General features: G+C 45.3%; 1 protein-coding gene across 14 annotated transcripts in view; it reads left to right on the forward strand.

The window, feature by feature from the left end:
- B3GALT1 (beta-1,3-galactosyltransferase 1) overlaps positions 1-22,259 on the forward strand; it is a 377,442-nt gene that overhangs the window by 348,512 nt on the left and 6,671 nt on the right. For 2 of the 14 annotated variants that reach the window (XR_016350045.1, XR_016350044.1), the window contains one exon: positions 11,266-17,353. The exons of the other annotated variants lie outside the window; for them this stretch is intronic. The gene's annotated coding sequence lies outside the window, so the exon portion shown is untranslated. Of the gene's footprint in view, positions 1-11,265; positions 17,354-22,259 lie in introns of those variants that run through there. 14 annotated transcript variants of the gene reach the window in all.

Consider the following 22,259-nt stretch of genomic DNA (forward strand, 5'->3'; position numbering starts at 1 on the left):
GGGAAAATAGAGAATGTCTGCAAAAATTCAGATGGACCCAGTTAATCCCTGAATTAGCCCTAGAACAATGAATAAAAAAAAAGTAGAAAACTATCCCTATCCTCCCCCCATCCCCAAAGGTTGAGGCAAACTTCCCACTGAGCAGTAGAAAGTCAGTTGTCTTAAATAGAAGACATACAACTTCACAGCCTTGCACCCAGAAAAGCAGAGAGTGAGAAACTGGTGAGAGAAATTAAACAAATCCTAGATTTTGGGGAAGGAGATGGACAGTGTTGCCATGCTGATTCTCTACCATTATTTTTATAATTCAGCTAAGATGCAGGAGTCTATTTTGGTCATGTAAGACTACAAACAGTGATCTTAGACTATTCTCCCTATGGACTGTGCAGCTGGAGCAGTACAGAACATAAGTTGATGAGTATATTGCACTGCTGGACTTACAACAATCACTGTAAGAGAAGCCACTCAGCAGAGGTTTATCCTAGGACATTTGCAGACTTTTTGTTTTTCAATAGACTGTCAGCGGGAGGCCAAAATTATCCATTTGGACTTACAAAGCCATGTATTTGACCATTTATTGGGCATCTGAATCCACAAATGCAAATCAACGTATGTATTCACTTATCTGGATTGTATATCCTGATTTCATGTGCAAGTAGATGTACCCACAGTTACTTTCCATGTATTTGTTAAGCACTGAGAACGTTTGGGCCCTGATATGACTACATGTTATGTGACTATGCTTCTATAATGCATCACATAGGTGCCTTCAATTGCAAATTCTATATAGAACACTGATAATACTGGCAGACTGGCTGGCCAGGAGTCTTTTTGGTGAGATTCTATTATATCCACTGGCTCAGAGGGTCTGGGATTGGCAGGAAACATCCTGATTCTTGTATGAACTTAATTCTTTCAGAATGTTTTAAACAGTCCCATACACATTTTTGGAGTTGCTTTGGTAATAAATTTTACCTTTAAGGTTGCAAAATCAGTTTCCAAAGACACCATTATAAGGCCCAACTTAAATGTATACCCCACTTTAAAAAAACCAAACAAACATAGTAGAAGAACTAAATCACAGCTACCGTGGCTTAACCATGTAAAAGAAGCAGTGAGATAAAAAGACATATTTTAAAAAGTGGAAGTCAAATCCCAGTGAGGTAAATAGAAAGGAGCATAAACACTGCCAAATTAAGTGTAAAAATGTAATAAGAAAAGCCAAAAAGGAGTTTGAAGAACAGCTAGCCAAAACTCAAAAAGTAATAAAATGTTTAAGTACATCAGAAGCAGGAAGCCTGCTAAACAATGGGGCCCCGGACGATCAAGATACAAAAGGAGCACTTAAAGACGAAGTCACTGCAGAGCAACTAAATTAATTCTTTGCTTCAGTCTTCACGGCTGAGGATGTTAGGGAGATTCCCAAACCTGACCCATCCTTTGTAGGTGACAAATGTGAGGACTTGTCACAGATTGAAGCGTCATTAGAGGAGATTTTGGAATTAATTGATAAACTTAACAGGAACAAGTCACTGGGACCAGATGGCATTCACCCAAGAGGGTGAATTCACCCAACTCAAATGTGAAATTGCAGAACTATTGACAATGGTTTGTAACCTATCCTTTAGAGCAGCTTCTGTACCCAATGACTGGAAGATAGCTAATGTAATGCCAATATTTAAAAAGAGCTCTAGAGGCGATCCCAGCAATTACAGACCGGTAAGTCTAACATCAGTACCGGGCAAATTATTTGAAACAATAGTAAAGAATAAAATTGTCAGACACATAGAAGAACATAATTTGTTGGGCAAAAGTCAACATGGTTTCCGTAAAGGGAAATCATGTCTTACTAATCTATTAGAGTTCTTTGAAAGGGTCAACAAACATGTGGACAAGGGGATCCAGTAGATATAGTGTACTTAGATTTCCAGAAAGCCTTTGACAAGGTCCCTCACCAAAGGCTCTTACATAAATTAAGTTGTCATGGGATAAGAGGGAAGATCCTTTCACCAACTGAGAACTGGTAAGAGACAGGAAACAAAGGGTAGGAATAAATGGTAAATTTTCAGAATGGAGTGGGGTAACTAGTGGTGTTCCTCAAGAGTCAGTCCTAGAACCAGTCCTATTCAGCATATTCATAAATGATCTGGAGAAAGCGGTAAACAGTGAGGTGGCAAAGTTTGCAGACGATACTAAACTGCTCAAGGTAGTTAAGACCAAAGCAGACTGTAAAGAGCTTCAAAAAGATCTCACCAAACTAAGTGATTGGGCAACAAAATAGCAAATGAAATTTAATGTTAATAAATGTAAAATAATGCACATTGGAAAAAATAACCTCAATTAAATGTATAATATGATGGGGGCTAAATTTAGCTACAACTAATCAGGAAAGATCTTGGAGTCATCGTGGATAGTTCTTTGACGACGTCCATGCAGTGTGCAGTGGCAGTCAAAAAAGCAAACAAGATGTTAGGAATCATTTAAAAAGGGATAGAGATAACACTGAGAATATCTTATTGCCCTTACATAAATCCACGGTATACCCACATCTTGAATACTGTGTACAGATGTGATCCCCTCATCTAAAGATATACTGACACTAGAAAAGGTTCAGAGAAGGGCAACTAAATTGATTAGAGGTTCGGAACAGGTCCCATATGAGGGCAGATTAAAGAGACAGGGACTTTTCAGCTTGGAAAAGAGGAGACTAAGCGAGGATACAATAGAGGCATATAAAATCATGAGTGGTGTGGAGAAAATGAATAAGGAAAAGTTATTAACTTGTTCCCATAAGAACTAGGGGCCACCAAATGAAATTAATGGGCAGCAGGTTTAAAACAAATAAAAGGAAGTTCTTCTTCACACAGTGCATAGTCAATCTGTGGAACTCCTTGCCTGAGGAGGTTGTGAAGGCCAGGACTATAAAAGGGTTTAAAAGAGAACTAGATAAATTCATGGAAGTTAAGTCCATTAATGGTTATTAGCCAGTATGGGTAAGGAATGGTGTCCCCAGCCTCTGTTTGTCAGAGAGAGATCGCTTGATCATTACCTGTTTGGTTCACTCTCTCTGGGGCACCTGGCATTGGCCACTGTCGGCAGACAGGGTACTGAGCTGGATGGACCTTTTGTCTGACCCAGTATGGCCATTCTTTTGTTCTTTTACATACTTGTAGCTTTCTGACATGGTCATCAGAAATTTTTTATGCTTGATGTCCAGCAAATCCTTTTTTTTAAGTCCTAGCAAAAGTCTAGCAGCCATTTTTGAGCTATGGTTTGCAGTCTTTATCTTAATTATAAAGCTCTTTCAGCTATTGGGGCATGAGGTGGGGGATCCTCAACAGGAGTAAATGGTCACCCCTCCATTTAAGTCAATTGGCAATGGAGCTGCACTGACTTCAAAGGAGCTATGACAATTATACCAACTGAAGATCTGCTTTTTGGTATTAGAATGCAACTCCTCACCTTGAAGAGGAGCTGGGGAGTGATTCATGCCACCAGGAACGCCAGCTCCACTCCACAAATGAGAGAATTTCCTCTCTCTACAAGAATTCTGTCCACTTGTTCTTTTGTTAAGGCAAGAGCAGAGCAAACTCTGAATCTCACCTCTGAGAAGTTGCGATGGATGGGAAGCTAGTCCCAGCCTGAGACACCCTGTGACTCTATGCAAGGAGTCACTTTCCAGAGTGGGGAAGGGAGTGAGCCTGCACCATGTTCAGGCAGTGGCTCAGCTCCTATGCTCCTTCAGACTCAAGGCTCTCTCCAGTGGTAATTTTTTTTTGAAAGAGGGGGACATGAGTTCCAAATTGTTGCAGAACCCCTCCCTCCCCCCAAAAAAATCTTTGAGCATCACTAATATTGTGTAAAGGAGAGAGGGAGTGTTTGGTCTGCTGCAATGTTACCAGCTCTAACCCTTCCTCCCCTAGATTCCTGAAATTTAGTGATTTTCTTAGAGCCCCAGCTGGTGGAGCCAAGTAATTTACATGATCATCTCAGCTTTTGTTTGTAAAAGTGTCAAACCCAAAAGCAAATGAAGCCAACATCCAATGTATTTTTCAAGTCTCATGATCTTAACCCACTCATGATTTTTGGACGTCTGATTCATGGTGTCCCCCTTCCCCTCCCAGTGTTTGGGGAGCAGCTGCAACCTTGTGGCAGATACATCATTGGAGGACCTCTGTTGCCAGGCCATAGCCCAAAGGAGAAGAATCTTTCCCCAGCACCCCTGAACGGATCGAGTGCAACTTAGTCACTTGTGCTAGGGGAGAAAGATGTTCATCACCCATATCTCTGAAGGCACAATTCCACCAGCAGTTGTCAGTCTGCAAGTCAAATAGTCAGTAGAAGGCCCATGTAAACGCCACAGATTGAATACATCTCCCGGCTCTCTAAGTAAACCGCCTCCATGAGGAGAGTTGCTAACCATGCTGTAACATGATTCCCACTGGCACTTTACAGTGCTGCAAAACTTGCTGTGCTGGTGGGAGGGAGGGAGGAGGAAATTAAGTGTGTTTCCACATTCTGGAGCCCAGAAAGTAGCAGTGGTGTAAAGTGGCACTGTAGACTTAGCCTAAGCAGTTTACCAGCCCGGGATTTCTTCTCTCAAAAGGCAGCGGGGGGGGGCGGGAGGTGGCAGGGGGGCAAGGAAATTAAATGCAACTTCTGCGTTATCTTAACCTTGCTGGACAGACACTTTCAGATTTGCAAGTTGCCATTCATAGGCAAAAAAACCTTCAAAAACAGACTGCAAGGGGAAACTGCTGAGCTGGAATTTATATGCATATTCGACACCCCAAAGATTTAAAGACACACATTGAGTGTGTCTCACATTACAATAAATCATTTTCAATTCAGGTAGTCTGACCTCATTGCTACTGGAGATGAGCCCCATCAACTTTGATTTAGTTAGCACTGATATCACACTGCCTTCTCTGGATCCTTTTTTCCCTTCTTCAGCATCCAAGGAAGTGAGTTGTAGCTTACAAAAGCTTACGCCTTGATAAAATTTGTCAGTCTTTTATTTGCTACTGGACTCCTTGTTTTTGCTGAAACACTATCACAGCTACGTCCCTGAAACTGTCAGATTATGGTTCTTAACCTGGCCTAAGGTATATTCTTTGCATGTTACAAACTATAAACAGGTGTACAATTATGCATTTTATAACAAAGGAACACAATTGTTTATATAAGAAGAGATAGGCAATTATGGAAATACTGCTTCTCTTATGGGTTGGATCGGTGCTAGGGTCTAATACGTTTATATGCCATACTGAGAATTAAATCTTTCCACAGAGATGATCCCAATTTATGAAAAACTTAAAAACACACCAGTCTGGTAGCACACAGTCTAGTAACAAAACATGTAGCTCTCAGATGAAGAAGTGGGCTGTACTCCCGAAAGCTCATGATGCCATCTACATGTTGGCTGTGTCTAGACTGGCATGATTTTGTGGAAATACTTTTAACGGAAAAACTTCTCCGTTAAAAAGTATTTCCACAAAAGCGCATCTAGATTGGGGCACGGATGCTTTTGCGCAAAAAGTGCTTTTGCGCAAAAGCATCCGTGGCCAGTCTAGACGCGATTTTGCACAAGAAAGCCCCGATCGCCATTTTAGCCATCAGGGCTTTTTTGCGCAAAACAGTTCTTCCCTGTCTGCACTGGCCCTCTTGCGCAAGAGGGCTTTCCCCTGAGCGGGAGCATGAAAGTATTTGCGCAAGCAGCACTGATTTTGTACATTACAAAGCCAGTGCTCCTGTGCAAATTCAAGCGGCCAGTGTAGACAGCTGGCAAGTTTTCGCACAAAAGCGTCCGCTTTTGCGCAAAATCTTGCTAGTCTAGACACACCCGTTATGTTAGTCTTCAAAGTGCTACCAGACTGTGTGTTGTTTTTTAAAGTTTCTCCTGCTACAGACTAACTCGGGTACCCCTCGAAACCAATTTATGAAGTTAAGCAATAAAACTACCTCAGATATTGTGACAGGTACCACAAAGGGAATTTGAAACTATAAACTTTTCCCAGTAAATCCCAGAGTTTTAATAGGGTGTAGTTTTGCTTCAGTGTGCTCCTGATTGTTTGAGAGTTATACAAAGCAGATTCATGATCCAGTTTGTCCGAAATCATACTTATGTTCATCTTTCTGGTCTTCACATTGTTAGCCCTTTTTCCTGACACAGCTTAAATTGAAAATGGCAGTATTGTCAAGATAAGCCTCTATATTCCAGGCCATAGTCATTGTTCAGAAAGACCCCAAGATGTGTCAACATGGAATCTCTATAAATCCTAAGGAAATGAAGTGGAGAGGTCTGAGCAAGATTAAGACAAGACTAGTGAACGCTTTGAAATATTGACTATTACTTGAAGTTTATTTACTACTAGAATCAATAAATTAAGTTACGTGGGCAATAAAGATTAAGGAGCCAGTAATGGTTTTTCTCCTGAAAAGCAAAATTTAAGAACTAATTCAGGGTCCTTTTTTGGTCTTAAACTTTTCATTAGACACACACTATTGTAACAATTTGGCAGTGACATGAGATAAGTGCCTTGCTGTGAAATTTCACAGCAGAATACAGTACAATAGCTATAGAAAATAATGGCTGTGGCTATGGTAACCCAAGGTGAACTGTGTTATTTGCATCAGTTTATAACCCCACCAAGATGCAATTTACACATTACTGCTGTAAGAGGACATGATTGATGTAAGTACAAATGACCTATCACAACATGAAGTCAAGAATGTTTTTTAAATTGTGTCTAAAAGGCATTCAAGAAGAAAAAACGCTGCATGGATTTGACACTTGACATCTACTGGAAAACTTTGATAAAGCACTTTGCTAAGAAATTCTTCTGCTCATAGTGTTTATTTTCTTCACTTCACTCCTCTTCTGTTAGTTAGCCCTAAGTATATTTGCATAGAAGATCTGATTCTGCTGCTACAGGTGAAGCCAATGGCAAAACTCCAATTAACTCCAGCAAGACCAGAACTAGGCTCAGAACAAACCACCTTCAAAGAGAAATATTCCAAAACCAATATTACTTATCTGTACTCACCACAGGCCAACATAAAAAAAATGGGTCTGGATGGCAACCATTCCTAGTTGGTGGTAGGCCTTTCAAATTACAAGGCCACTACTTTTATTTTAATTTTATTTTGGCTAAGCTTCAGCAATTGTCAGTCTCTGCTCAAAGATTTGCTTTTTCCTGCTGCTTATTTCCATCCTGAAATTACAGATCTGTGACTGGGACATCAGTGTTAGATGAGTTAGCGATGATCTCATTACAAACATGAGACTACACTCAAGGCACATGTTTAAAATGTCAGCAAAAATGATTCATTGCTATGGCTTCCAAAAACATGACATTTGGAAGTGTTTTGGGATTTACATTAGATTGCAATTATTTACAATATAGCTCCTGTTTTGGTGAAATGAATTTTCTCTGAGCCCATCCTGATCTATTTTTAAAGGTTTCTAGTAAAGTGTCTTTTGTCAACCAAAAATGGACACACATTAAAAAAAACCTGTTTTGAAACTTAGGACCTGTGTACTTGTCCCATCCAGACTTCAGCCTTTAATAATCCAATCCCCAATTCCATATGTAGGTCTATGGAAAGAAAACCTTACGTAGATGTGACTTTTAGCTGTACTCAATCCGTTTCACGCAGGGACTGCAAAATGTTGGGAATGTTTAATAAGCCTTCAAATAAAGCTGCAGGAGAATAGCTTGCAATCTCCTGTTAAAAAAAAAACACACACACACCCACACCAAACCACACCACCACCACACACCTATACCATCTGTCCAGAATTGTGTCAGGAAATTACTGTTATAGTGCCAGAAAGTTTCCCTGGAATTCTTTGCAGCTGAATAATGATCTCTCAACAAGACAAACTTACTTGAGTAATGTCAGATATTCATAAGTCGTAGAGAATCTTCCATGCCTTGGGCTGTATACAAATGAAAGCCATAATTGGAGAAGACTCTTGCAAAAGCTCCTCTTCCAAGAAAGCAGATTAGAGTCTGTTATACTTATTAAAATTAGCATCATTATCTCCTTTTCCTTCAGGTGTACAGTGTAAGCAGATGTGCATGGTGCTGCCTTCACTCAGCTAGGCTTGCTGCTCTCTAAGGGTACGGCTACAGTACAGCGCTAATTCGAACTAACTTAGTTCGAATTAGTTAATTCGAACTAGGCTAATTCGAACTAACGCGTCTAAAACTAAAAACTAGTTTGAATTAGCGTTTTGCTAATTCGAACTAGCATGTCCACATTAAGTGGACCCTGAACCAGGCTTAAGGATGGCTGGAAGCAGTGCCGGCAGGGCATCAGAGGAGGACTTAGAGCGTGGAGATGCTGTCTCAGGCTAGCCGAGGGCTGTGCTTAAAGGGTACCGACCCCCACCCCGGACAGACAGTTCTCAGGGGTGCCCCGCTTGCAAACCAGTCCTGGCTTGGACTGCCCGGAGTACCCACACTGGGCACATCACAGCACTCGGCCATCAGACCGGCTGCACTTGCTGCAGGCTGCCATCTGGGGAGAGGGGGCAATTGGGGGGCTGCAGGAGAGCTTCCACCCCCAGAAGCCCGCGGAGCCAGCCCAGTCCTCCCCATCGGGGGCTCGTACCCCATTCCTCCCTCACCTCCGTCCACTTACCCTTCCCTAGCCCCTTTTCTTGATGTACAAAATAAAGGACAGTTGTGTTCAAAAATGGAATCTGTCTTTATTTAACAAAACTGGGGGAGACTGGGAAAAGGAGGTGGGAGAGGGGAAGAGAGAGGCTGGGAGAGGGGAGGGTAACTACAATGATCAGGGGTTGGGAACAGGTCCCATATGAAGAGAGGCTAAAGAGACTGGGACTTCTCAGCTTAGAAAAGAGGAGACGGAGGGGGGACAGGATAGAGGTCTCTAAAAGCAGGAGCTGGGTGGAGAGGGTGCATACAGAAAAGTTCTTCATTAGTTCCCATAAAGAAGGACTAGAGGACACCAAAGGAAAGGAATGGGTAGCAGGCTTCAAACTAGTAACAGAAAGTTGTTCTTCACAGAGCAAAGAGTCAACCTGTGGAACTCCTTGTTGCAGGAGGCTGTGAAAGCTAGAACTGGAACAGAGTTTAAAGGGATGTGAGATCAAGTCATGGAGGTTGGGTCCATGGAGTGCTATTAGCCAGGGGGTAGGAGTGGTGTCCCTGCCCAAGGTTTGTGGAAGGCTGGAGAGGGATGGCACTATACAAATGGCTTGGTCACTGTCTTCGGTCCATCCCCTCCAAGGGTTGGCCGCTGTTGGCAGACAGGCTACTGGGCTAGATGGACCTTTGGTCTGACCCAGGACGGCCATTGTAAGCTCAGGGCTCAGGGTCGGGGGTCTCAGTGGACCCCCTTGATTTTCATGCACACCTGCTCCTGGGTGGCCAGGCTGGCAGCTCTCCTGCCCTAGATGGCCACTTTCCTGTGCCTAGTGCGGAGATCGTGGATGAAATCCACGATGTCTGCACTAGCCCAGGCGGGTGCCCGCCTCTTGCGGTCCCGGGCAAGCTCCCGGGAGCCGCCAGCCTGGTCCCGGGAAGAGGGGGAGTGCTGGGGGGCATCGGGTGGCTGGCTCGAGCCGTGCCAGGTGCAGGGTCTGCTGGCTGGGTGCTGGCAGGCTTGCACCTGGCATGGGCACCGTAGCCAGCCCGTGCCCCTTTAAGGGGTCCGGGGCCGGGAGGGGGGCAGACGAGTTTCCCTGGTGTTGGCCAGAGTGGCCACCAGGAAAACCTGGGGAGGGCTAGCCTCCCACTAGTTCGAATTAAGGGGCTACACACCCCTTAATTCGAACTAGCTAGTTCGAACTAGGCTTAATCCTCGTAAAATGAGGATTACCTAGTTCGAACTAAGCGCTCCGCTAGTTCGAATTAAGTTCGAACTAGCGGAGCGCTAGTGTAGCGCCTATGAAAGTTAGTTCCAACTAACATCCGTTAGTTCGAACTAACTCTGTAGTGTAGACATACCCTAAGGGACTATGGAGCATCATGATGAGCAGCTGCACCTCCGCAAAGGCTATCAGCTGGGTTGTTTTACCTGGCTCAGTGTTGTCACCACTCCTATTCAACTTCTGTGTAAAGCCCCAAGGGGAAATAGTGAGATGAGAGGGATTGCAACAGCAGCAATATGCCAGGCTTACAGAGTTGTAGATGTCCATCACACCCTGTGCAAATATTGCTGTTTCCAGTTACTCCATTGAAAGAATGCATTTGGAGTTGAGGGAAATATCTGACAAGCTAATTCAGTAAAGACTAATAGGATCTTGATAAGAAAGAGGGAGCCCTGGAGAACTGGCAGATATTACATTTACTCCATGTCACTTTTCCCACCTCTGCTTTATTATTGTCTAGGAACAGTTGGTAAAATTCTCAAATGTATTAATTATCTAGTAAATGTATTATGGTGTGCAGATAATGCATGAAAATTTTCTCAATGAGCCTCAGTTTGTTCTAAGTTGGTTAGTCAAAGAAGCCACATAATATTGTCTCTCCCCACTTGGATGAATTCAGTATTAAACATCCTAGAAAAAGAATACTGTGATTGATTACTAACTCCTTTTGAGCCAAACTAAAAAATATTTTAAAATATACTTGAAGCATCTCAAAAAATGCCAGTGTGCTGGTTGGGTGTGTGTGACATTGCCTCAGATTCCAGTTTACTTATAATCCTGCAAATCAGTTAGTCACATGCCTAATCTTAAGGCACGATTAGACCCATTAATGCCAAACCTAGGTACTTTGCTGAATCAGTATTATGTTTAGCACAAGCACTTGGCAACCTTTAACATTCTCAATTAGTGGTTAACTTCTCAGATATATTGTTCTAGGTACCTCTGCTTAATGTATTCATATATTAGTCTTCAAGGTACCACAGGACTCAACAACAACAAATGTGTTAGGGCATAAGCTTTTATGAGCTGGAGCCCACTTTGTCAGATGCATTATTTCATAAAGAGCACAAGAAGTTGAATGCACTCCAGTGCTAAATAAAAAAAAACATCCCCACTTCTACCGCGGATGTCCTTAATATAAGCTTTTTTGGCTAATATTGTTGTCTCCAGTGAGGAGAAACATTTAAACTGGAACCCAGGTAAATAGATTTCTCAGTTCTTCACTCCTCTGAGAGCACTGGACAAAGGAAACAGTTTGTATATGTGAGCTCTCTCGTGAAATATTGACAGCAAAATGGAATAGCTTGATACAATTAACTACGTTAGAAATGTTTTAAGAAGGTTTTGTATTGTATTTTTAGGACTACAAAGTCAAGATACTACTACAAACATCTGAGCAGACAAAGCTATGTGATTAACGGCTTTGTGTGACACTGTGCTACAAAACGTATGTGAGTCTTGTCAAGAGAAAGCACGTGTATTGTTTCTGAAAGGTTTCAGAGAGCTTGAAGTGTTTGTGTGTATTAAGGCACCAGTAGCACTGACTCTGAGAGTGCTAAATGGAGCACATTGATCTATTCTGTCAAATGCTTAACACAAAAAAGTTTATGAAAACAGAAAACCTGAAACATTGGTTGTGGCACCATGACCCAAAACACAAAAAGCTTTATTTTTCCCTACTCTACCATATTATGAATATAAATTACCTGAAATCATTTATTTTATCTGCAGGATTCCATGTGTTCCCCCTCCAATCAGAAAGGTCATCAAAACAAAATATTTACTTGCTTGCTCACACAAAATGCCATCAGATCCTGTATGGATAATGGAGATCTTTAATAATGAGATTCTGGTACCTTTAAGCTAATATAGAAAGTTTTAAAAATGCCACTTTACATAAGAAAATCCAAGATCTAATATTCTGAACAAAGCTTTAATATTTGCTGTGCATGCAGTACTAATATTCTTGATATGAAACTTGACCTGACATTCTGGATGCAAGTAATGAAATGGCTATGAAATATTCCATTGCTATATCTGACATTCCCTTTAGATCATGTAGATATTGGCTACCCCGCAGTCTACTAAAAAAGTCCTATTAATACACATTCTTTAAAACAAGGAATTTAAAATCCCTGTTTTTAATCAGCTATTTAATTTGAGTTCTCTTCCATTCCCTGTTTTAATTTGTGAGGTGTCATTTCAATCATTCACTGACAGTTCTCACTAATACTACGCCTATTTTCTAACAGATTAGGAACATCAGGGTGCAATTTCTGGGTGACTAAGAAGGTTATTTCCATATGGTTTTGGGTTGTTGTTTTTTTTATTAAGCACACACTATTGACATCATAAAGCTAAAAATCTGTTTGCAAAGGAAACCAACGAAGCTTTCGAGAGCATGTATTTACATTGTGTGTTACAAACACCCTACATATGGGATGGTGATCTCTGGAATATATTTCTGAAGCAGGTGAACTGCAGAACCATGTGGCACTGTATGAATCACGTATTTATACAACTTTGATCACCTCACCTGCATTCTTCACGTATGTTCTCACTACCAACGCTAAGTTTAATATTCCAACCCTAGCAACAGCCATGGTGACACTCCTTTGGGGTACCCAGGGCTGCTCTTAGAATTGGAAGCCTTTTCTGAGCCTATTGTGAGTCAACTGTTCATCTCCACTGGCCATGGTCAACAGAAAGCCTCTAGGCTTTGCAGGCCCTGATATTTATTGCCAGGTTAGCAATAGGCCTGCTCCAACCCTTGAGTCCTCTGAGCATTCTCCTGGTGTGTCCAGCTCCTGTTTCACTTGACACTTGTGTTCACAAGTCTGCTACTTCCACAGGAACAGTGCACCTCCAACTTACTGCTTCCACCTCAGTTCATTGCTCTACTCTGCCCACAGTATTTAGATGTTTAAAGGGAAAGCAAGCACAAGTTCAAATTATCCAAAGCACAGAGATTCAAATAGCTGCAAGTAAAAGTATTGAACAAATGGTTTCATATACATAAAAATCATAACACTTTCTAGACCCTAGATTTAATTAACAAGACACTCTTATCTTGTAGAGTATTGATCACCAAAACCCTTGTGCTTTAAGGCCAGACTCTGCACATGGTCAGCTAACCTCGTAGGTGAAGGACACCAGGTGAAGAATTCTTGGTCTTTATTCATGAAGAGGATACCTCCCTGCTGTGTGCTTTATCCTGTAAATTTCCTCTCTTGGGCTGTGTCCAGACTCAGGGGTTTTTTCGAAAAAAGTAGCCTTTTTTCGAAAAAACTTCACCTGCGTCTAGACTGCAGCTGCGTTCTTTCGAAATTAAATCGAAAGAATGCGGCTTTTCTTTCGACGGTGGTAAACCTAATTCCACGAGGAAGAACGCCTTCTTTCGAAAGTGCTCTTTCGAAAGAAGGCGTTCTTGAAAGCAAACAGGCTTTTTAGAAAGAGAGCATCCAAATCACTGGGTGCTTTCTTTCGAAAAAGCGGCTTGCTTTTTCGAAATTCCGTGTGCAGTCTAGACGCTCTCTTTCGAAAGAGGCTTATAGTCTAGACATAGCCTTGTAGACTGTAGTCTTTCATTCTACCCTTCACTCATCATGCAAATAGGCACACAGTGTGAGGCATGCACTACCCAAATGACCTGACAGATAATTATTTTACCTCCGACCTAAAAGGAACATCTCCAAGTTCCATCACCTCTTGGTATCCTGCCTTTCTCCCAGGCCTTACAAATATAATTTCCAGTGTAGATACATAACTCCTTACATATTATCTGCACATACATTTGGCAATGATGATGGTGACCAGTGGGCTTCTGGTTCTCAGTGGAAATCTCACCTATTGGTGAGCTATTATAGAAATATCTGACCCAGGTGATCCCAATAATACTTTTGTATTCCCTGTGGCCTCTGCCCATTAGCACTAAAAGATCTTTGGGTCACAACTTTATTTTAAAAAAATAGTGTACCAGAAACTCTGGAATTTCATTTTCAGTTACATTAGCCTAAGGGCCAGAATGAGAAAATCATTCTTGGATGAGTGATGGTTCTAAAATCTGATAGGTAATGAAAATTTTACCCCAACTAGAAAGCTAAGAATCTCACTTCCTACTGGCATGAGGTATCTGTTGTTTCCAGCCTTGCCCTGCTAGATAAGCTTAGAATCACAATTTAATGTATTGAAAAAAAAAAACTTTCATGAATTTTTATAGTTTCTAAAGTGTATTAGTTAACATTTTCTTCCCCTGTACAGCCATCTGAGGTAAATAATATGCCTATCTTCTTTAGGGAGAGGATAAGGAAACAGTAAGTCAATCTATTATATGATTTCCTAAACCATTTTCTGTAGCATATGCAGAATATCTGGTAGAATGATGCAATATGGAGATTTTATGCATGATTGCATAACTCGCCTATCCTGAGCAATATAACTCACTCAGGGCATCCAAAAATCATACATCACAACACAGCATCATGGAGCCTAACTGGAATTCTGTGTTGGTATCAGAGTGGCAGTTTATACAAACTTTCTTCCCTTCTTTTTAAAGACATTGTAGTTGCTGCCTATAGATCTTGTGAGAGCTGATTGAATGTTTTGAAAAACCTTGATGGAGTGCAGATATATTTTTTTGTATGGGCTCCCCCAATTCTGCTTAATTTAACAAACTAGTGAGAGTGGAGGGGCTAACCCTCATTGGTGCCACTGTGGGATTCATGGATGTAAACTCTAAACCAGGGGTTCCCAACTTGGGGTACGCATACCCCCGAGGGTACAGGGAATATTTGGTAAATAACTAGATTATCCTAATTGAAATATTCCAAAAGTAGTAGTGTTAGTGAAAAAAGTTGTGGATTCTAGAATTTATTTCCTTTCATATTGAATAGGGGTACAGGAAGATTTACTAAAAGCCAAAGGGGTACGGGGACCGAAAAAGGTTGGGAGCCCCTGCTCTAAACTGTGTTCACCAGTAGAGCTGCACAGAAAAGTTGCATGCCCAAGTGATTGTGATATATAGTTTCCTGTGCACAGAGACCAGATTTTAAAAGGCTGCTCCTTTGTATTGATGACTAAGGGAAGGGCCTGAATACATGACAATCTACGGCTAGTTGCGGTATCACAATTTCTAATGTGCTGCACAAATACAACTACTCAGAATATTAGCCCCTGTGCTCCAAAACCCAAAGCCCATTGATTTTAAGGGAACAAGCTTGAAAATGTACGTTGCACCCTCTTAAGAGAGTAGCACTGCCAGGGATCTAGTATGCTCTAGCTAGTACAATAACACTGTTCATGCTTTCATCATGTTACTATTTTTATTTCTCATACACAGTATAAAAGTGGTGTTTTATAATGAAAAGCATCTATCAGTATGGGGAAAGGCAAACCCTAATACTGAAATACTAGGAGTTGGACTTCAGGTAAATTCCAACTTGAGCATGCAGCATCTTCCTTATTTCATAACTTGAGCAAGCAGATAGTCTTGGATTACAAAAGCCACCTTGTAATATGGATGTTCTTGTGTGTTTGTGTAGAAGAGGTACTCACCAGCAAGCAGATCCCTTCATTGTTGGATGCAGCATTACAGGATGTCCCTTCAGTCCCCTCCTTCCAATAACTACCGGGCTCCTGTGGTACTCTGGTTCTCCTAGTGATTCAGCCGTAGGGCTAAGTCACCTACAGTTTCACCTGTTCTGGTGTATCAGTGTCCCAAGTAAACCATGTCCTGCACAGTACTAGCAAGATGGTTTATTAGATGATGAGCTTTCGTCTGGCCCACGAAAGCTCATCATCTAATAAACCATCTTGTTAGTCTTTAAAGTGCTACATTGTCCTGCATTTTGCTTCAGCTACCCCAGACTAACACGGCTACATTTCTATCACTATTCTGCACAGTACTAGTCACTCATTTAAAATATTTCAGCTCTCTGGAGCTCTTCTCCAATCCCACTCTTCTCAGAGTCAGGGGTTTCTGGGCTTCTGCCCAGCATCTCTCAGCAAAACTCATACCACCCTCCAAATAAAAACACACAACTTAAACTATTGCTTTCCCTACCACTGCCCTTGAGCTTTCTGGTTCTCCCAGCTCCTTGTTCCTCTCCCAGAATACCAATCCAATGGGCTACCCCTTTTTTTCTACGTCCACCTCAGGACTGGCTCCACTACTGCAGCTTGTCCCTGGCTTCTTTTCTTTAGAAAGAAAACTCTAAACCCTTCTGTTGAAGCTCTTCTGCTCTGAGCTCCTTCCTTTACCTTCTCCTCAGCTGCCTTTGATAAGAAATTGATTCGGGCTCACCTTCCAGGTGTAAGCAGGTGGGCTAATTGGTCTCAGGCTGCTGCTAACCTTACATTTACCCATGAATATTCTATAGCAATAGTGCTGTAGAATAGATCATGGAAATACATCCTAGCTGTGTCTACACTGGCACCTTTTTCCGGAAATCCTTAAAACGGAATACTATTCCGTTTTCAGTTTTTCCGGAAAAGGAGCGTCTACATTGGCCCCGGAGTTATCATCATAACGATGCGCTTTTCTGGAAAAGCGCGTCTACATTGGCCATTTTGAAGAGGGCAAAGGCCACCAGACCTTTCCGGGGGTGGGGCCACAGCGCCGTTCAGACACGTGCTTAAAGGGGTCTCGCCGGACAGCCGTTGGTCTCCTGCTCCCGTGCCTTGGGGCCTCTGCCAGGGACTGACACCCTTCGCAGGGTTGGTGGTTGCCCTCTGAGTTTTGGGGACACCACCCTTTGGCCCCCAACTGCTTTTCTGTGAGTTTTGTTTTGTCTGCCCTGCTCTGTCTGATATGGAGCCGTGGGTGGCCATGTGCCTGGTCGGGCCCCTGTTGGGGCTGTACAGGTGCCTGCGGCTCGTGCTGCAGGCCGGTGCCCTGCTGTTCATGGACCAGGAGGCAGAGATAGCCTTGGACTCCCTCACCAGGGAGGCCGTGGCAACCGTGTGACATCAGCACCCGACCATAGACAGGCCCGTCTGGAGTTTGGAGAGCAGCACTGACTGGTGGGACTGGGTGGTCCTCGGACTATGGGACGACCACTAGCGCATCCGGAATTTCCAGATGAGAAAGCAGACCTTCCTGCAGCTGTGCACCTGGCTCACCCCCACGCTGCAGAGAGCCGCCACCCGGCTGCGGGCACCCATCCCCGTGAACAAGAGGGTCGCCATCGTGCTCTGGAAGCTGGCCACTCTGGACAGCTACCGCTCGGTGGCCCAGCAGTTTGGGGTGGGAAGATCAACCATCGGAGTGATCGTCGTGGAGGTAAGTCCCAGGGGGAGTGGGATGGGAGGAGGGTGCTGCACTCCAGGCCCAGGGACAGCCAAGACTCCCGGCTGGGTCGCCCAGGGGTTTGGGCCGTCCCTCCCTTGCACAGGCCAGGTGGGGGGGGCGTGCGGCGAGGGGGGTCCTGGGTGTGTGTGTGTGTGTGTGTGTGTGTGTGTGTGTGTGTGTGTGGACAGAGGGAATCAAGGAGGGGCCCAAGGGAGCACACACTCACCCCTGCTGTATGTGATGTGTTCCCTTGTGTTTCTCTGCACCCTTCTGCAGGTCATCCACGCCATCAACGACGTCCTGCTCCCGCAAATCATGCGCCTGCGCGACGTGGATGATACCATGGCCGGCTTCGCTGCCCTCGGGTTCCCGAACTACGGGGGAGCCCTGGACACCACCCACATCCCCATCTGGGCCCCGGAGCATCGAGCGGGCCATTTCATGAACCGCAAGGGGTACTGCTCCATTGTTCTGTGGGCCCTCGTGGACCACCGGGGCCGCTTCGTGGACATTTACGGGGGCTGGTCCGACCAGGCACACGACGCCCGCATCCTCCGGAACTCTGGACTGTTTCGCAGGTTGGAGGCGGGCACCTACTTCCCCCGGCAGGACTTGACTGTCGGGGATGTGCCTATGCCCATCTGCGTCGTCGGGGACGCGGCCTACCCCTGATGCCCTGGCTAATGCAGCCCTACACGGGGCAGCTGGACCAGAACCAGGCCCGGTTCAACGACCGCCTCAACCGGGCCCGAAACCCAGTGGAGCTGGCCTTTGGACGTTTAAAAACCCGCTTCCGTTGCTTGCTCACCTGTCTCGAGATGGGTGAGCAGAATGCAACGGAGGTACTGGCTGCGTACTGTGTGCTCCACAACATTGTGGAGCGCAGTGGGGAGGCCTTCCTCCCTGCATGGATGGCAGCCAAGGCACAGACCTTGGAACAGCCCGACACAGCTGCCATCCGCCAGGCGCGCCAGGATGCGGTGCGCATCAGAGAGGCCCTGGTGGACATGTTTGCCCAAGCCCCGTAGTGGGGTCGCCTGGGTCTCCCCAGACTACTCCCGCCCGTCCCCTACCCTTCCCCACGCCCTCCCTTTATCTCCCCCCCAATTGTAAAGCGTCGGGTTAAAGCACATCGGCTGTCATTGAGACTGTTCGTCGGGTGCGTCGGGCTTAGTTAGGGTTTTTCTTTTTAGTTTAGGCTAGGGTTTAGGCCACCATCACCTGTCTCGAAGAACAGCCACGAGGATTCGGGGTTCGTGCGGAAGGCTCAAGTCAGCGTACCTGATTCCAGTCGTCTTCCGTCGAGGGCTCTCCTGGCTGTTCCTCTCCTGAGGTCCGGAAGGACCAAAGGATTGAGGTGGCCAGCAATACAACCAATCGTCCTCCCTGTGCCTAGACTATGTTTAATTATCTGTAGTGTGCATCTTTTAACCGTTCTTGCTTGTTAGCTATGTAAATATAGTTTGTGGTTTACATTTTACTGAAAAGTCTCAGTATTTATTTATGCACCACAAACCACTGACCACTTAAGAAGGGCCCCCCCAGTGATAGAGTACAGATTTTGTTGTCCACAGTTTGCATCCATGTTAAAGTTAAGTGGCTACTTGGCATCCCACATCATTTCTTACACTAACTAGAGTTACACAATTACCAACACAGAAATGAACAGCAAAATAGAGAACTGTTTATTTACAAGGGGGGGGAGACCTTCAACTGGGACACGGAAGGGGGGCAGTTACTAGGACGGGCGGCCCCATCCGGGCCCCGGTCCCACTGAAGGGAAGAGAAGAAAGGATGGGTCAGTCAGGCAGGCTGTCCACTGTCCCCACATCTCATGCCCTCCACCCCTGAGCCCAGGTGACCCCACAGTTGTGTGGCTTGGGCCCACTCGGTTCCCCTCCTGCCCCCGTGTTGTATGTTTGCAAGGAGGACCGCCCCTGGAGTAGAGTCCTCCCTCCAGTATTGTAAGCACCGGTCTGTATCCTGGCCCCGTGGAGGGCGGGAGGGTGCTTGTGCTGCGTTCACCTGTGGAACTCCCTGCCGGTGGAGACTGTGAAAAGCTTTGGGCTAATCAGTGGTGTTTGACAGGGAGCGAGATGCATCCCCACGCAGTGCCTGGGAGCACATCTGGCAGAGGCGGTCTGGGCTCTCAGATCCCCTCGCGTGGGATATCTCCTGGACAGAACCAGAAGAGTGACTGGGTGGGGGGATGTTCCATCCTTGCAGCAAAACTCAGGGGCCCTTCTCCCTCCCACTATCCCTCCCGCAAGCCCGGTAGCCCAGGGACATGTGTGGCCACAGTGGGGACTTCCCTTGGGGAGGCAGCCAAGGCACTGGGAGCAGGCGAGGGGCTCGGTGGGGGTCCATGGTCACAGGACTGTGATGCTGCGGTGTACCCAGTAGCAGCTGGCTGTGCCTCACAGCGAGGCATGGGACAGTGTGCCGTTCTCCGTGCTGCACCCTTGGCGGAGCTGCAGGCTCTGGGCTGAGTCCCTGGGGCCCTGGCTGGTTCCAGCCAGCATCCAACCTTTCCCCTGGTCCCGCCGAATGTGTGTGAGCAGCACGGTCCCAGGCGTGCCCTGCAGCTGCCTGCCACGGCCATGTGCCGCTTGGTCACCAGGCTGCACATGGTTGCACGTGCTGCTTGCTGCCTCATGCTACGCAGCGTGCAGCTCACGTGGCCTGAGTGACATGCTCTCCCCCTCCTCCCTCTGGGTACCTGGCTCCCCCCCGCGCTCTCCCCCCCCCCCTTTGGGAGTGTCAACTTCACAAATTCACCAATGGGTTCCTCCGTGGCCTCAGCCTCGGAGGAGCTGATGGAGGGGGCCTGCTGGGCGGTGGCTATGCTGGCCTCCTCACCTCCGGATGCGCTGGTGCTGTCCTCTCCCTCCCCTGGCTCGGTGGGACGGTCGATGGGGGGGCGCTGGCAGGTGTCCACGGGGACAGCTGGGGCTTGCGGGGCTGGCTGGCCCAGAAAAGAATTCAGCCGGTCATAATAGGGGCAGGCATCGGGTCCTGCCCCCCTACCCTCAGTGGCCCGCACATATCCCAGCCGCAGTTCTTTAACCTTCGAGCGCACCTGCTCGCAGTTGCGGCCGGGGTGTCCCTGCTGCGCCAGGTTCTGTGCCAGCCGCCTGTAAAGGTCCGCATTCCGGCGGCGGGACTGCAGGTCGTGGAGACCCTCCTCCTCCTGCCACAGGTCCAGGAGGGTCTCCAGCTCCCTGGGGGTCCAGGATGGGGCCCGGCGTTTACGACCCCTGGGGGCTTCCTCCCCTGCGGGTGCAGGTGGCTCACCACCCGGAGCTGCCATGCTGGGCTGAGAGGTGGCTGTTGGGCAGCACAGCGGCACGTGGCAGAGCTGAAGCAGCAGGGTCTCTGGCAGGCTCCTGCCACGGGCGCCCAGCAGCCTCCGAGCTCTTTAAGAGTTCGGGTTAGCAGGAAGTCCAGGCTCCTACGGGGTCTCGCAGCGTCCAAACCACTTTTTTCCATTTCTTCTGCTTTTCCGGAAAAGCTGTCTACACTGGCCCTTTTCCAGAAAAGCTTTTCCGGAATAAGGACTTATGCCCAAGCGGGAGCAGCATAGTTTTTCCGGAATAGCGGCTGATTTTGTACAGTAGAACGTCGTAGCTTTTCCGGAAATTCAAGCGGCCAGTGTAGACAGCTCACAGCTTATTCCGGAAAAGCGGCTGATTTTCCGGAATAAGTGGCCCTGTGTTTCCACTTCCTAATTAAAGGAAATTTCCTGGGAATGTGTAGATAGGGTTAAAATGACATGTTTCTGCTTTATTTTTGCTATATCAATCTGCCCTAGGGCAGTGGTCCTAATTGGTGGGGTGTCTGTGCTCTCCTAAGGGGGTCCCAAGTCATTTTAGGAATACTCTGGTGTCCCACTGCTGAAACCTGGTGCCATGACTCTGCTGCCCCTCCCTTATGGGGCTGAAGCAGGCAGTGGGGAGGGGCCTCAGTCGCAAGTCCCAGTGCCAGCACAGGGCTGAATCGGGAAGTGGTGTTGGGGTGAATCCTGATGCAGGTAGAAACTATGTGCAGTTGAAAGGACTTAAGGGTGTCCGTCCCCTTCACCCCGCCCCCAGCTGCAATGCCTTATGCGGAGTTGGGCCATTCTGGAGCCAGAGCCCCACACCTCCTCCTCCTCCTAGAATAGCCTATGTTGCAAAAAAAATGCACATGTCTGTTGTGTCAGTAACAGAGTAGGAACACCAACACTGTTTTAAAAAATGTACTCCTGCTTAAGGATTTTGCTACATTCCAAACAGCTTTCTCAGTGTTTCATTTTTTTTTAAATATAGTCACCATTAGCATACAGTGGGGCAATATTTACTGTAGGTGAAACAGTGTTAGCTAGGGTAATGCTGCAGAAATCTACTGCAATGTATGTTTAGAAATAAACTATAATCATAACTTCCTACTACTGTCTCAACTATATTTATATTCAGATCTTTACACGTATAAGACAATGTGTACGTATACATGGGTTGTTTTATGAAGGCCTATTCTCACCTAGAATGGTTATTGTACTTAGGAACAGAAATCTCGGTCCAAACCTGCTTAATTTAATTTTATTATTACCATTACACATATTAGTACAATTTGTATTAAAACTAGGTTTGCAGCTATCCATACACATACTCCACTAATTCTGTCCTACAGACTCATGTATCTATTAAGGAAGGTGTAAGCAAATATTAATTTGGGATTTATATTTAAATATTTCATTTACTTAATTTATATTTTATCTTATATTTTATTGTAAAGCACTGCAGAAGTTATCTTAAAATATGCTAAATTGTGGCAGTCCAAAAGGAGATGAATTCCCAGTTATCTCTTTTAAATGTTATTGTTGAGGCAAAATACAGTAATAGTCTTTTCAATTGGATATAACATGAATTATTAGCCTGTACATATCACAAATATATTCTTCCAGTAGGGGCTTATTCCAGTACAGTTTTTTGTATCAAAGGACTTCATGACATACAATTCAGGAGAATGATAAATCTTATAATAAGTGTCCTCAAGAATATATGATATAGCAATGGAAATCTCTTTCTC

The sequence above is a fragment of the Pelodiscus sinensis genome, chromosome 7, assembly GCF_052426305.1.
Source record: "Pelodiscus sinensis isolate ZL-2025 chromosome 7, ASM5242630v1, whole genome shotgun sequence".
In the NCBI taxonomy this organism is placed as follows: domain Eukaryota; kingdom Metazoa; phylum Chordata; order Testudines; family Trionychidae; genus Pelodiscus; species Pelodiscus sinensis.